The sequence below is a fragment of the Balaenoptera ricei genome, chromosome 1 (genome assembly GCF_028023285.1).
Source record: "Balaenoptera ricei isolate mBalRic1 chromosome 1, mBalRic1.hap2, whole genome shotgun sequence".
In the NCBI taxonomy this organism is placed as follows: domain Eukaryota; kingdom Metazoa; phylum Chordata; class Mammalia; order Artiodactyla; family Balaenopteridae; genus Balaenoptera; species Balaenoptera ricei.
The window spans coordinates 6783419-6796116 of NC_082639.1; positions in this window are offsets into that span (position 1 = coordinate 6783419).

Consider the following 12698-nt stretch of genomic DNA (forward strand, 5'->3'; position numbering starts at 1 on the left):
TTAAGGTAATAAAAATGAAAACCTTAATGAGATGCCATTTCACACCCCCAGATTGGGATCTGACAATACCACATGCTTCTGAGGATGTGGAGCAAACTTCCTCCTGCTGGCGGGTGTGTGAACTGGTCCAACAGCTCTGAAACCACTTAGATTATACCTTGCAAAATGTGCATATCCTATGACCCAGAAATCCCACTCCTAGGGATTTACCTTAGAGAAACCTGCGTATATGCATGAGAAACAAAAGTGTTCCCAGCAGCATTACTTGTAATTGAAAAATAGGGGAAATATTTGTTAACAGGATCACGTAAAATAATCATACTGGGCAGCAGTAAAGAATGAATGAATCAGAACTACACCTACCAACATGGTAGAAAGTCACAAGCAACAAAACAAGTAGCAGGAAAAATATAGTGTTATATTATTTATAAAAGCTGAACAATAACAAGAGAATTATATACCTACATAATTTTAAGGTGTATTTAATAATACATAGTAAAGGTGATTTATAAGAAAAACTCCAAATTCAGAACGTTACTGAATGCACAGTGAGGTCAAACAAACCGAAATGTCAGAGTTTGGAGCAGAGAAAGGTTTGTTGCAGGGCCATGCAAGGAGAATGGGGGGCTCGTGCCCCCGAGACCCTGAACTCCCCAAAGGGTTTTAGCAAAGCATTTTAAAAGGCAAGGTGAAGGAGGGGCATTGTTGGTCGTTGCAGACTTCTTGGTGTTGGAATCCTTTGTTCTTGCAGCTGTCCACGTAGGTCAGGTCATGATGTTCCTGTAAACCTCCAACAAGAATAATGTTATTCTCTGTTCTGCAACTTTTTATCTGTGTATGAATGGAAAAGTGTTATGCCCTTAAAGGTCAGAGCCTTAAGAATAGGCTATCCTATATACTTCAGGCTATAGGCAACATTCTTAAATGGAAGCAAAAGTACTAGAATACAAAGGTTAAAGTAAAAGAAACAGATCTAAGATGGAGTCAGATTTGTTCTTCCCTATTACAAGAGTAGTGGTGGCATCCAGCATGGGGAGGGAGGGGTGGGAAGAAAGAGCCCTCAATTGTGTCTGTAAAGACATTGCTTAAAGTGGGTGGTGGATACATGGCTGGTCATTACTCTTTGTTAATTACTATTAATTCTTTTTAAAATATGAATCACTTTCCTACTCAAAACCCTCTAATGGTTTCCCATTACACTTTGAATCATTTCCAAAGCCCTAATTGTGGTCTACATCATTTGGCCCCTGGCTACTTCCTGGACATCTTCTGTTACCACTTTCCCTTTTGCTCACTGAGCTCTGGCCATACCAGACATACCAAATATGTTCCAGCCTCAGGGCCTTTGCATATGCTATTCTCCCTGCATTGAATGTAGGGCATAGGCTCCTACTCTTTCTTGCTATGCTTCTCTACTCACATCTCCACAAAAGCCACCAGACCACCTTCTGTTTTACCCTAGAGATTGACAATGAGCTTGAGATGACCCTGGCTCTCTTATGAAGCACTGCAGTGGGCTGCTTCTTCACCCTCTTGCCCTGAACTGTGATCCCAAGGTTGGGCCCATTGCTGGGTGGTCATTTAGGGCAGGCGCATCTGTGGATGGGGGAAGAGGTTGTAAAATGGCTCTGGAAAGGATGCGTCGTGTAGAAGGGGGGGTACTGTCATTGCGGGTAGAATCGTGGTGGCCTCCAGGGTCCTCTCCAGTGAATTCCTGGGCTGGATGAGCCACGTGCTCTCTGCAGACTCCCTGGGCCACCAGCAGATTCAGACATTGCTCTGGGGAGACACACAACTCCAAGTACAAGACGTGAGGCTGGTGGAGGCTTTGGGATGAGCTAGGCAGGAATCGGACTCAGCACTGACCCAGCTTCCGGGACATTTTAATTACATAAAATTAAAACTCACTCACATTTATGTTGTGCTTCAAAAGTTAGCAAAAGTTCCCACAGACCTTATTGAAAGGCTGAAAATGAAAGTTTCTAATCATCAATTGATATTTTTATAACTTTTATGGAAACTGTAAATACTACTGTTTAATTGTATTATTACTTACTGTTAATTTATGATGCTAACTTTTCACTATTACAAACGACACAGAGTAGGAATTTGGCTGAATTTAGTTTAAAAACTAAAAAGAAACACAACAAAAACAACAACAAAACCCCCCAAAACACCAAACACCCAAGGAAAAAAATAAAATGGCTTCAGGTGGTATTAATTTGGGGCTCATGTTATTTCTCTAGATTGTCATCGTGAACACTTTTTAAACTAAATTGCTGTCAACTTTGTTTTCCAAAAGTTTTCTCCCGGGAGCCGCTGAGGATGGAGAGCACATCCTCTCCCAGTGAAAGCAGAAAGAATCTGCTCTTTGAACAGCCTTAAAAACAGCTGCCGGTTGTCAGTGGGAAGAAAGTCACCTGGCCGACTGCCCCCCTCAAGGGCAAGGCTCGGTCCCCCAGGAGCAGAAGCTGGGAAGACCCCCCCTTAGCAGGCCCTGGGATTTCAGAATTCCAAAACTGGTTTCTGTGAGTTCGTGGTTCTCGAGAAAAGTTTTGAGAAACAAAATATCCCTTAGAAACAGCCCCTTAGCTGTTCCATGGTGCTCTCAGCTGATGTTCCTCTCTCACCAGTGCCAGAAATTTCCCCAAAGGCCTTCTGTGTTGGTGCCATTTTGTGAAAAACTAACTAAAGCAAAGGTGTTTGTGGAGGGCGGATTAGAGGGCTGAGTGGACGGGCTGCGTTTGCAGGGAAGCTGCTGCCCTCTAGTGGCCACTCTGAGGATGGCGAGGTCCGTGCCCAGGGGACCTTGGGTATCCCGTCAACCCCTCCCATCTTTCTTATTGGTAAACTGGGATACACAGGACCCCTAAAGGTCTCCTGTAAGTTACAGGCATATCAGGGACAAACAACACAATGCATGTCCCTGGACTGCCATCCTTTCTCACACAATAAGACGTGGGATTGCACTGAGCTATGGTCCCTCTTGCCTCTATGTCCTTTTAGAATTTCAAAGCACTGTCACCCTGGATGATAGATACCCAACCGTTGCCATCTACCCTCTTGTCACCTGGGGGGCCACCTCCCCTGCCCCCGCTGAACGGACAGGCGGGCCGCTCAGATGCCCTGAGTCAGCGACTTGAGGCCCAGCTGACATGAGGCCATGCAGAGGGGCCCAGGACTGGCACCTGGTAACCCCACACCTCACATAAGTGGATGTTGGAGGAGCAGACACCCTGCCGTCCCAGGGACAGCTGTGTCCAGAGAGAAGGAGGCAGGTGCTGGAGAGCAGCAGAGAAGGACCTCCAGGCCTCAGAGAGGGGGGTCAGTGTGGTGAGGTGGTGGGTGTTGACCTGCTGGTGACCACTAGTATGGGCTGTACTTCCTGCCTTTGGAAATCCCGCCCCCGCCCACCCCCCCCCCCAGGTCTTGACTGAGCAGGTATGATTGCATTTTTGCTCTCCACAAACACACAATCCCTAACTAAGACACAACACGTCTTATTTTGTTGGAGCCTCAGAAGCAACCAGGGATGCTGGAGGGCCTGGTTTGATCATCTCCAGCTGAAGAAACTGGGACAAGAGAGTGTGCTCTGACACACAGCATCTTAGTAGGGAAGCGGGAACTCGAAGTCCTGGGCTGCAACCACTTTCTCGTTGACCCGTTGGACTGTTGGAACTGACTTAGGGAACAAGTCAGGAAGAGGCATGGTGTTCATTTTCCGGGGTGCAGCTCAGCAGCCTCAGTTCCACCAAGGAAGACCCCCTAGGCTGAGTTTTAGGGTGTCAGGACCCCAGCATCTCCCAGAAGCATGCTAAATGTCCCGTTGACCCCTGCTCCAGAGTTCCCCACCCCACCGCTGATAGCGTAACAGGCTCCTGGGGTTGGAAGCTGAGAGAGAGAGAGGCCCCTCACTGCTCCAGGGTGGGCTGCTCAAGCACTGGCCCCTCTTTCAGGGGGGATGTGGGAAAAACCTGCTGATCACATCTTTCTTAGAGGCAGACACATGTGGGCAAACAGAGCCATCATTAGACCCTGGATCAAAAATACCAGATGGGACCACTAGCCTTTGTCAAGAATGAAAGGACCCACCATCCATGGAAGGGTCCCTTGAGGCAGTGCCCCCTCCTCATGTACAACAAGTAGGGTGTCATATGTGCTTCTCGCTCTGTCACCCCCTCTCCACCTGGTGAGCTCCACTTCACCCTTCAGGATGCAGTATTCTTACCCACGAGATAGGGCACCCATATCATGCACCCATTTAAGAGCAAGGAACAGAGATGAGGAGGTTAAGCAATTTGCTCCAGGTGCCTCGGGTACCAAATGGCAGAGCAAGATCTAGAACCAGGTCTCCTGTTTCTTAGGTTAGTTATCTTTCTACTCATTTCCCCTTTGAGGAGAACCACAGGGCTCCTGTCAGAAGTTTATATCACCAGAGATTAAAAATCCTTTATCGTCAACATGCTTCTCTTTGAATCCCAAAATGTGCTACTGAGCACTTGAAATGTGGCTAGTGCAAATTGAGATGTCCTGGGATTTCACTGACTTTTAGCATAAAAAATGTCAAATATCTCATTAATAATTATTTTTATGTTGGTTGCATGTTGAAATAATGTTTTAGATATGTTGGATTAAACCTAGAATATCATTAAGACTAAAAAAAAAACCCACAAACTTCTCTTTGAAAATGAAAACACTACGGGGAAAGTTCATAGATTAGGCTGTTACCAGTTATTTAAATCTTAGTGTGAATTAAATGGCACAGCTCAAGCCCAGTAAATATTTGCAAGATGAAGGATTGTGATACTTTTCCTTTGGGTTTAGAATGGTGGTTTTGATGAGGAGGAAGAGGTAGGAGTAATTTGGAGTGTCACAGGCTGCTAGAGGGCTAGGATTGATTGCGTGAGGGCCTGAGGTTGTTGCCTTGAGGGTTCATGGATACAGTGATGAAAGAGGGTCTGGAAGGTGAGAAGGCGCTGGAAATTATTTTCTCTGTGGTGACCCATGGTCTATCGGCCAAGCCAAGGGTTTAGAGAGCTTCAGAACTGAGCCAAAGGAACCTCCACTTGAGCCTGGTGGGCCGTGAGGCCACTGTACTGAGCCCCATCTCCTTACTGGGCTCTGGATCTGAATCTAGGAACCTCTGGGGCCACAGAAGAAGGTTTGCTAGGGCATCAGTGGGGCTGTTCCTGGAAGGATGGTGGCGGTAGGGGAGGTACAAAGTGAAATGGATATGAAGACACAGCCAAGGTCAGACAGCTCAGGGGCCAGGCTCTGTGGGCAGAGGCAGGGCTGTCTGTGGCTGAGGGAGCATGGCCTGGGACCTCTGAGAGCCCTGAGTACATGGATCAACCTGTGGATCCCACCCTCCATCACAGGAAGAAGGAACCACACCTGGGATTTTGAGCACCTATATGGGCCTCAGGGGCTCTGTGGGCATTGTTAGTAAAATAAAATTAGGATGTAAGTCTTCCAAATGTGTATATAAAAATAAGCAAAGTTAATCAATATAGCAAAAGAATGGAAATTGAAAAAAGAAAATAGCAAGAACATATAAGAAGCAAAACATAAAATAAGATGCCAAAGAGCAAAATGTTGATTATAACAAATATAAATGGATTAAACTCTGATATTCGAGGGCAAAGACTCTCAGATTAGATCAAAGAACAAAAAAATCTAGAGCATGTCTAAAACATAAGACACAGAGAGGTTAAAAATACAGGGGTGAGCGCTTACATACCAGGCAAATGCAAACAAAAAGCAAGTCTTGGTTGCTTGAATGTAGAATTCAAGACTAAAAAGTATGAAATATAAGTTGAAAGAGTAGCTACAGCGTATATTTGAGATGTTGCAGTGTGATCAAGTTGGTGTTTCAATAGCACTGGCTGAGGGTGTCAGGAATACCCAATCCTGACCCAGAGCCCCCTTCCTTAGAGGTCTCTGTGAGGAGCAGCTAATTCTCTTCTTCCTCCCCAACACTCAGTCCACGTGCTTTGGGTGGGGTGGTCAGTCAGCGTGCTCCATCCCGTTGGCCACAAGGATTGTTTTCAGGGATACAGGGCTCCAAGTGGCCCAATCAAAGCCAATCCCAGAATTTGGGGGAACTCAACCACAACATGCACAAAACTAAACTCATGGTTTTCCTCCACAAAACCCAGTATTCTTCTTGTGACCCCAAACTCTAAATGGTAGCACAGTCCATCCAATGAACGATGTAAAACCAAACCAAACCAAAACAGCAAACCTTTTAAACATCTCCCTCTTCCTCATCCACCATCCAATCCAATCCTAAGTCCCATTGATCTTATCTCCTAAATATCTCTTAACTCTCTCCGGTTACCTCAATTTTTCATTGACCTCTCTCAAGTCCATCATCCTTTTCCCGGCTACTAAAGTAGCGTCCTCATTAGTCTCCTTATTTCCACACTTGGTTGCTCAATTCCAATCCAGCTGCTGTCAAAACAACCTTTCTAAAATGGAACTCTGACAGGGTCCCAGGGTGAGATTTGAGTGAGGGCCTTGTGTTAGGTTAGGATCATCGGGAAGGCTTGTTAAAACACAGATTCCTGGGCTCCACTCCAGAGTTTCTGATTCAGGGGGTCTGGGGGTGGGGGGTAGAATCTGTATTTGTAACAGGCTCCCAGGTCATGCTGACGTAGCACTTGAGAATTGCTAGTGTCGCTTACCTAGTTTACAAGAAGTCTTCATTGGGGTGTGGGTCTAAATCTCCAGTGACCCGTGAAGAATTTCTCTGACTTGCTTTGTTCCTTAAGAAACTATTTCATTCAGGACTTTTGTTTTCAGAGACAGAAAACCCAAATCAAGCAGGTTTCAGCAACAAAGGAAATCTATTGGTTCACTGAACTGAAAAATTCAGGTGAAGCACAAAAAAATTCAAGCTCAGTGGGATCCCAGCTCACACCATGTCGTCAGAACTGAGTTCATCCTCCCTCAGCCCTGCCCTCCTCCCTCTGGCCTTGCTCTCACGTAAGTGGTCCCTCACAGTGGGTGCCAGAAGCTCCAGGAGTCTGTCCTCTGGGCTCAGCAACCAAGATGGAGAAGTTCCCAAGATGGAGAACTGGAATAGGGACCCCTATCTAAAGTGGGACCCTGGGGAGAATACCTTCAGCAAAAGGGAGAGCGGGACAGAAGTCCACCCAATAAAGGAAGACAGCGTCCAGGTCTCAGATCTAGGCGGAGGGTGAGAAGGTGGGCCTTGAGCAAATATTCATAAGCACCAGCTGGCCCTTCCCTGGCTTTAGGATTCAAATTCATATTATCTGTTTGTTAAAAGGACTCAAAAATAAAAACAATAGAAAAACACATACACCCAGCTAAACCAAAAAAAAACAAAACTAGAAATTTCAATGGCCCCTCCTGGTGCCTGACAGGAGCACACACAGAAATGTTTTGGGGACAATTGCAGATATTTGAACATGGCAGAAATATTAAACGATATGAAGGGCTTACTGATATTTAAAATTTTTTTATGTGAAATAAAAGTATTTAATAAAATTGTGACTTTATTTTTAAAAGATCCATAATGAGGTATTTAGGGATGAAATTCATGATGTCTGTAATTTACTTTAAAATATATCCACAAAGAAGGAGGAGAGGAAATATGGCAAATTTATAAGTGTTTTTTAAAAAAAATCATTACTGGGACGTATCTAGGAGTCTGAGGAGACTGGAGCCTTTCAAGACCTGAGAATGAGGAGTAGGGGATTGTGACAGGCAGAGCGGGGAGTAAGGACTGGAGTCTGGAACCCTCTTAGCTGGTCACATTCTGCGCCCTCACAGGGAAGCAAAGGCTCTAATTGCCAAGTCAGGAAAATCAACAGGAGCCCTGACCCCGGTCCACTCCTGTTTCCAACCTTGGCCAATGGCATTGACCCATCCCTCTCAGAAACCAAAGCACACAGATCCTCCCCCAGCTGGTGACCTAAGCACAGGGCCAGGGCACCAGCACCCACCAGTCTGTGCACGTACAGACTGCCAGCAAGAAAAGTCTTTCAGCTCAAAGGCCTGGACCACTCTGAAGCTCCCATCAGGATGACGGGAATGATGGTGAAAATGTTCTTGATCAGCGGGGCTCCCTTTCTGGAGCAAGAGCATGACCTAGGGTCAGACTCTGGGGACAGAAGGTGGTTGAGATGGTGTTATCTCTCTTTAAAAAAAAAAAAATTATATATATATATTTATTTATTTATTTATTTATTTATTTTATGGCTGCGCAGGGTCTTAGTTGCAGCATGCGGACTCTTAGTTGCGGCATGAATGCGGGATCTAGCTCCCTGACCAAGGATCGAACCTTCTCCATCTGGGCCCCCTGCATTGTAAGTGTGGAGTCTTACCCACTGGACCACCAGGGAAGTCCCAGAGACAGTGGTATCTAAGTTGGACATAAAAACACAACAAACTGAATGACAAGGGGGAATGTAATGGGTGAGCATCCTTACGGAGATGCCGGGAAGGTGTCTATGACAGGACAATGGAGGGGACAAACACAAAAGTGAGGACCATGGGGCCCACCTGCAAGGAGGAAGGTTTGGGATCAATGTAGGAAGAGCGTTTTATGGGATAAAGCTGCTGACATCAGTTGCTAACATGAATACGCACGCACTTCATGCCGGCCACTGTGCAAAGTGCTTTCAACGTTGGCTTAGTTCGGGTTCCCCAGAAGCAGAGCCTGAGTCGAGGGCAAGTAGTTCATTTGGAAAGTGGAAGCAAACACGGCAAGGGAGTGGAGAAATGATCCTGGAAAGAGCAAGGAGCCCATGAAGGGTGTGTTATGGGGCCAGCTACCAACAGGCATCTGTTGCTTTATTCCCAGAAGGTACATGAGGAAACATGTAGAACACACTCAGATTGACCTGGCGGGGGTTGTGGAAACCAGAGCATCTACACACCACCTCCATCAGCCAGTGGTGCAGGGCACCCACCACCCAGCTCTTCGGGCTCACCTGGGCTCAGAAAAATGCCTTCAGGTGAAGAGAAGGAAGGCAGACACGGACATACAGTGTCAGCCAGAGCACGCAGAGGGTGTCTGCCCCCCACACGTTGACACATATAATCTTCTCAACAATCCTACGAGGCAGGTGCAAATACTATTATTATCCCCATTTTTCTGATGGGAAAATGAGACAGAGAAGTTAAGTAACTTACCCAAGTGCAGAGCCCGGCAGTCTGGCTCCAGAGTCCATGCTGGAATGGGCTGTCTTTGGAGGTGGTGAACTGCCTGTCAATGGAGGCATTCAAGAAGAGGCCTGATAACAACTGCAGGGATGTTGAACGAGGGATTCCCACTGGGGACAGGGACTAAGGGACAGCTAAGGCCCCTTTCAATGTTGAAATCCAAGATCTTATCAAGAGGCAGGGGGAGTACCTGAAAATCTGGTCCAGGCAGACAACCTAGGAGGCTCTGATGCCAGAAGATGGGGGTGGGTGGGTGGGGCCTAGAAGAAATCTCTGCTGAGTGGGTTTTCTAGTGGCCACCTGGCTCCACATCTTGAGGAGAGAACTCTGGGGGACTGCTGGAGCCCAAACCTTGCTAGCCGTGCAATCAGCCAGCTCTTTCTGATGACCAGGAGCCGTGTTCGCCTCAGGCAAACTCCGATCCCACTAGCACAAGGTTGGCTCCACCCCGCACCTCCTGGGCTCAGGGTCCTCATCTGCAAAATGATTGAGGTGATGGGACCCATCTCTGGTTCCTCTACCACTGAAGTTCTGTGACTCTGGGTTCAGACAAGGAAGTGGAGGCCAAGCTTCTAGAACAGTCCAGTCACTCTTGGTATAGCTGAGAACAGCACAGTGTGAATTACAAAAAAGCCTGGATTATGGCATAATTACAATATAGTGAATGTTTCCTTCATTCAAGTATACAACGAATGGTAAATTGTTAATCAAGTATCTATGAGAAGAGTTCCTAAGAGTCCTGCTTTAATACATAATTTTCAATTGCCAATATTTTCTTTTATGCATGAAAACTGAACTGGTATGGTTCTTTAAGAGCTAGTTTTCTTTAGAGGACTTCCCACTCCTCCCTACAAACTGCCAACCATGGCACATCAAGTCCAAGTGTAACCGTGAATTCCAAAGACTGAGATCTGGCCACATGGAATTCCGTGGGGCCTCACCCTGAGAACTTGGCTCACGCCCTTCCTTCCTGGGAACCTTGATCTGGACATCCCTCCTTATCTGCAGAGTCACGCCTTGGCAGCAACTGGGCTTACGTGTAAAGATTAGTGAGTCTGTGTAAACCAAGCAAAGTACAAGAACTATTCTTCATTCTCAAACAAGACACAAGTCAGGGGTACGTGGACTGACTCAGTCTGAACCCCAAACCTCAGAACAACACGATGTGGCTGCACGGGGAGAGGCTGCAGCTGTTACAACTTGGAGCCATGGGTCACCTGACCTCGAATTAAACCCAGTCAACAAGCATTTATTGAACACCTGCTAGAAGTGCTGAGTATGGTCAAGACTTTGCTCTCAAAGGCTGATCCATCTCTGCGGGGTGGACAACAGAGGGGCAGCTGACAAGGGGAAGAAATCCCAAGGGATTCAAGGACTTGCTTTAGGGTCAGGATGTCTATGGCAAAGTGGACTTTAGACCTCCTGATTTTCAAGGTTGCACAACTCCCCATCACATGCACAATCTCCAAGACACAGCATGGTTTACTAATGTGAATTTTGAAAATAGTTTTATTAGCCATTTTATTTCTTATTTAAAATGCACAATTTGATGTTTTGACATCTGTACACATCCATGATATTACCCCCACAATGAAGATAGTGAGCATTTCCATCATTCCAAAATTTCTCCCAAGCAACCACTGATCTGTTTTCTGTCACTATAGATTAGTTTGCGTTTCCTACAATTTTACATAATTGAAATAATATAGTATATACTTTTTTGTCTGGCTTCTTTCATTCAGCAGAATTACTCTGAGATTCATGCATACTGTAGCATGTGTCAACAGTCATATCTTTTTATTGCTGCGTAGTATTCGATTGTATGGATATACTACAGCTTGTTTATCCGTTCACCTAGGGATGCACTTTGATACTGTGTCCAGTTTTGGGCCATTACAAATAACCCTGCTATGCACATTTGTGTACAAGCCTTTGTATGGATATATGGACATACGCTTTAATTTCTTTGGGTAAATACCTAGGAGGGAACGCTGGATCATATGGTAGATGTATGTTTAACTTTGGAAGAGACTGGCAAACTATCTTTGAAAGTAGCTGTACCATTTGCATTCCTAACAGCAGTGTACCAGCAAGAGTTTCTCCACATCCCTGTCAATACTTGATATAGTTGGTCTTTTTAATTTTAGGCATTCTAACAGGTAGGTAGAGGTATCTCACTTTGGTTTTAATTTGCATTTCCCTAATTACTAATAATTTAAGCATCTTTTCATGTGCTCACTTACCATCACATGTCTTCTTTGGGGAAGTATTTATTCAAATCTTCTGCCCATTTAAAAAATGGAGTTGTTTGTTTTCTTATTATTGAGTTTTGAGAGTTCTTTATACATTATACATCTAGATACAAGTCTTTCTCAGAGATATGATTTGCAAATACTTTGTGCCAGTCTGCAGCTTGTCTCTTCATTTTCATAACAGTGCCTTACAAATAGCAGAAATTCTTAATTTTGTCCAAGTCCAATTTATCAACATTTTCTTGTATGGATTGTGCTTTGGGTGTTGTTTTGTGCAACTCAAGCTCACAAATATTTATCTCTTATGTTCTATTCTAGAAGTTTTATAGTTTAAGGTTTTAATTTAGGCCTATCATCCATTTTGAGTTAATTTTTATACATGACGTGAAGTATGGATAAAAGTTCTTCTTCTTCTTCTTCTTTTTTATTTTTTGCATGTGGATGTAGTTGCGCCAGAACATTTGTTAGAAATACTATCCTGTCACCATTCAATTGCTTTGGTCAAAAATCAGTGGTCTATATCTAAATCTGTTTTGATTACTGTAGCTTTATAATAATTTTGACATCAGGTAATATTAGTCCTCCAACTTCATCTTTCTCAAAGTTGTTTTGGTAATTCTAGCTTCTTTGCATTTCCACATAAACTGTAGAATCAGCTTGTCAACTTCTATCCCCCCCAAGATGTCCTGCTGGGATTTTGATTGGAATTGTGTTGAATCTATAGATCATCTTGGGGAGGATTAAGCCAACCTTGCATTCCTAAAATAAATCCCACCTGGACAGGATATATTATTGTCCTTATAACACTTTATTGTATTCTATTTAAAGTTGGTTAATAATTTTCCTATCTATGTTTATGAGGGTGTTGGTCTGTAGTTTTCTGTCTCTAGTTTGGTTTTGGTATCAGAGTAATGATGGTTTCTAAAATGATTTAAGAAGTATTCCTTCCTCTTAATTTTCTGGAAGAGTTTGTGTCACATTGGTATTATTTCTTCCTTAAATCTTTGGTAGAATTCACCAGTAAGTCCATCTGGGCCTGGAGTTTCCTTTGTGGGGAGGTTTTTAACTACGAGTTCAATTTCTTTAGTTGATGGAGGACTATACAGGTTATCTATTTCTTATTGTGTGGCCTTTGGCACTTAGTATCTTTTGAGGAGCTTGTCTATTTCACCTAAGTTGCCAAATTATTGGCATAAAACTGTTCATAATATTCCCTTCTTATCCCATCGCCTTGCTGTATTCTATTGGGTA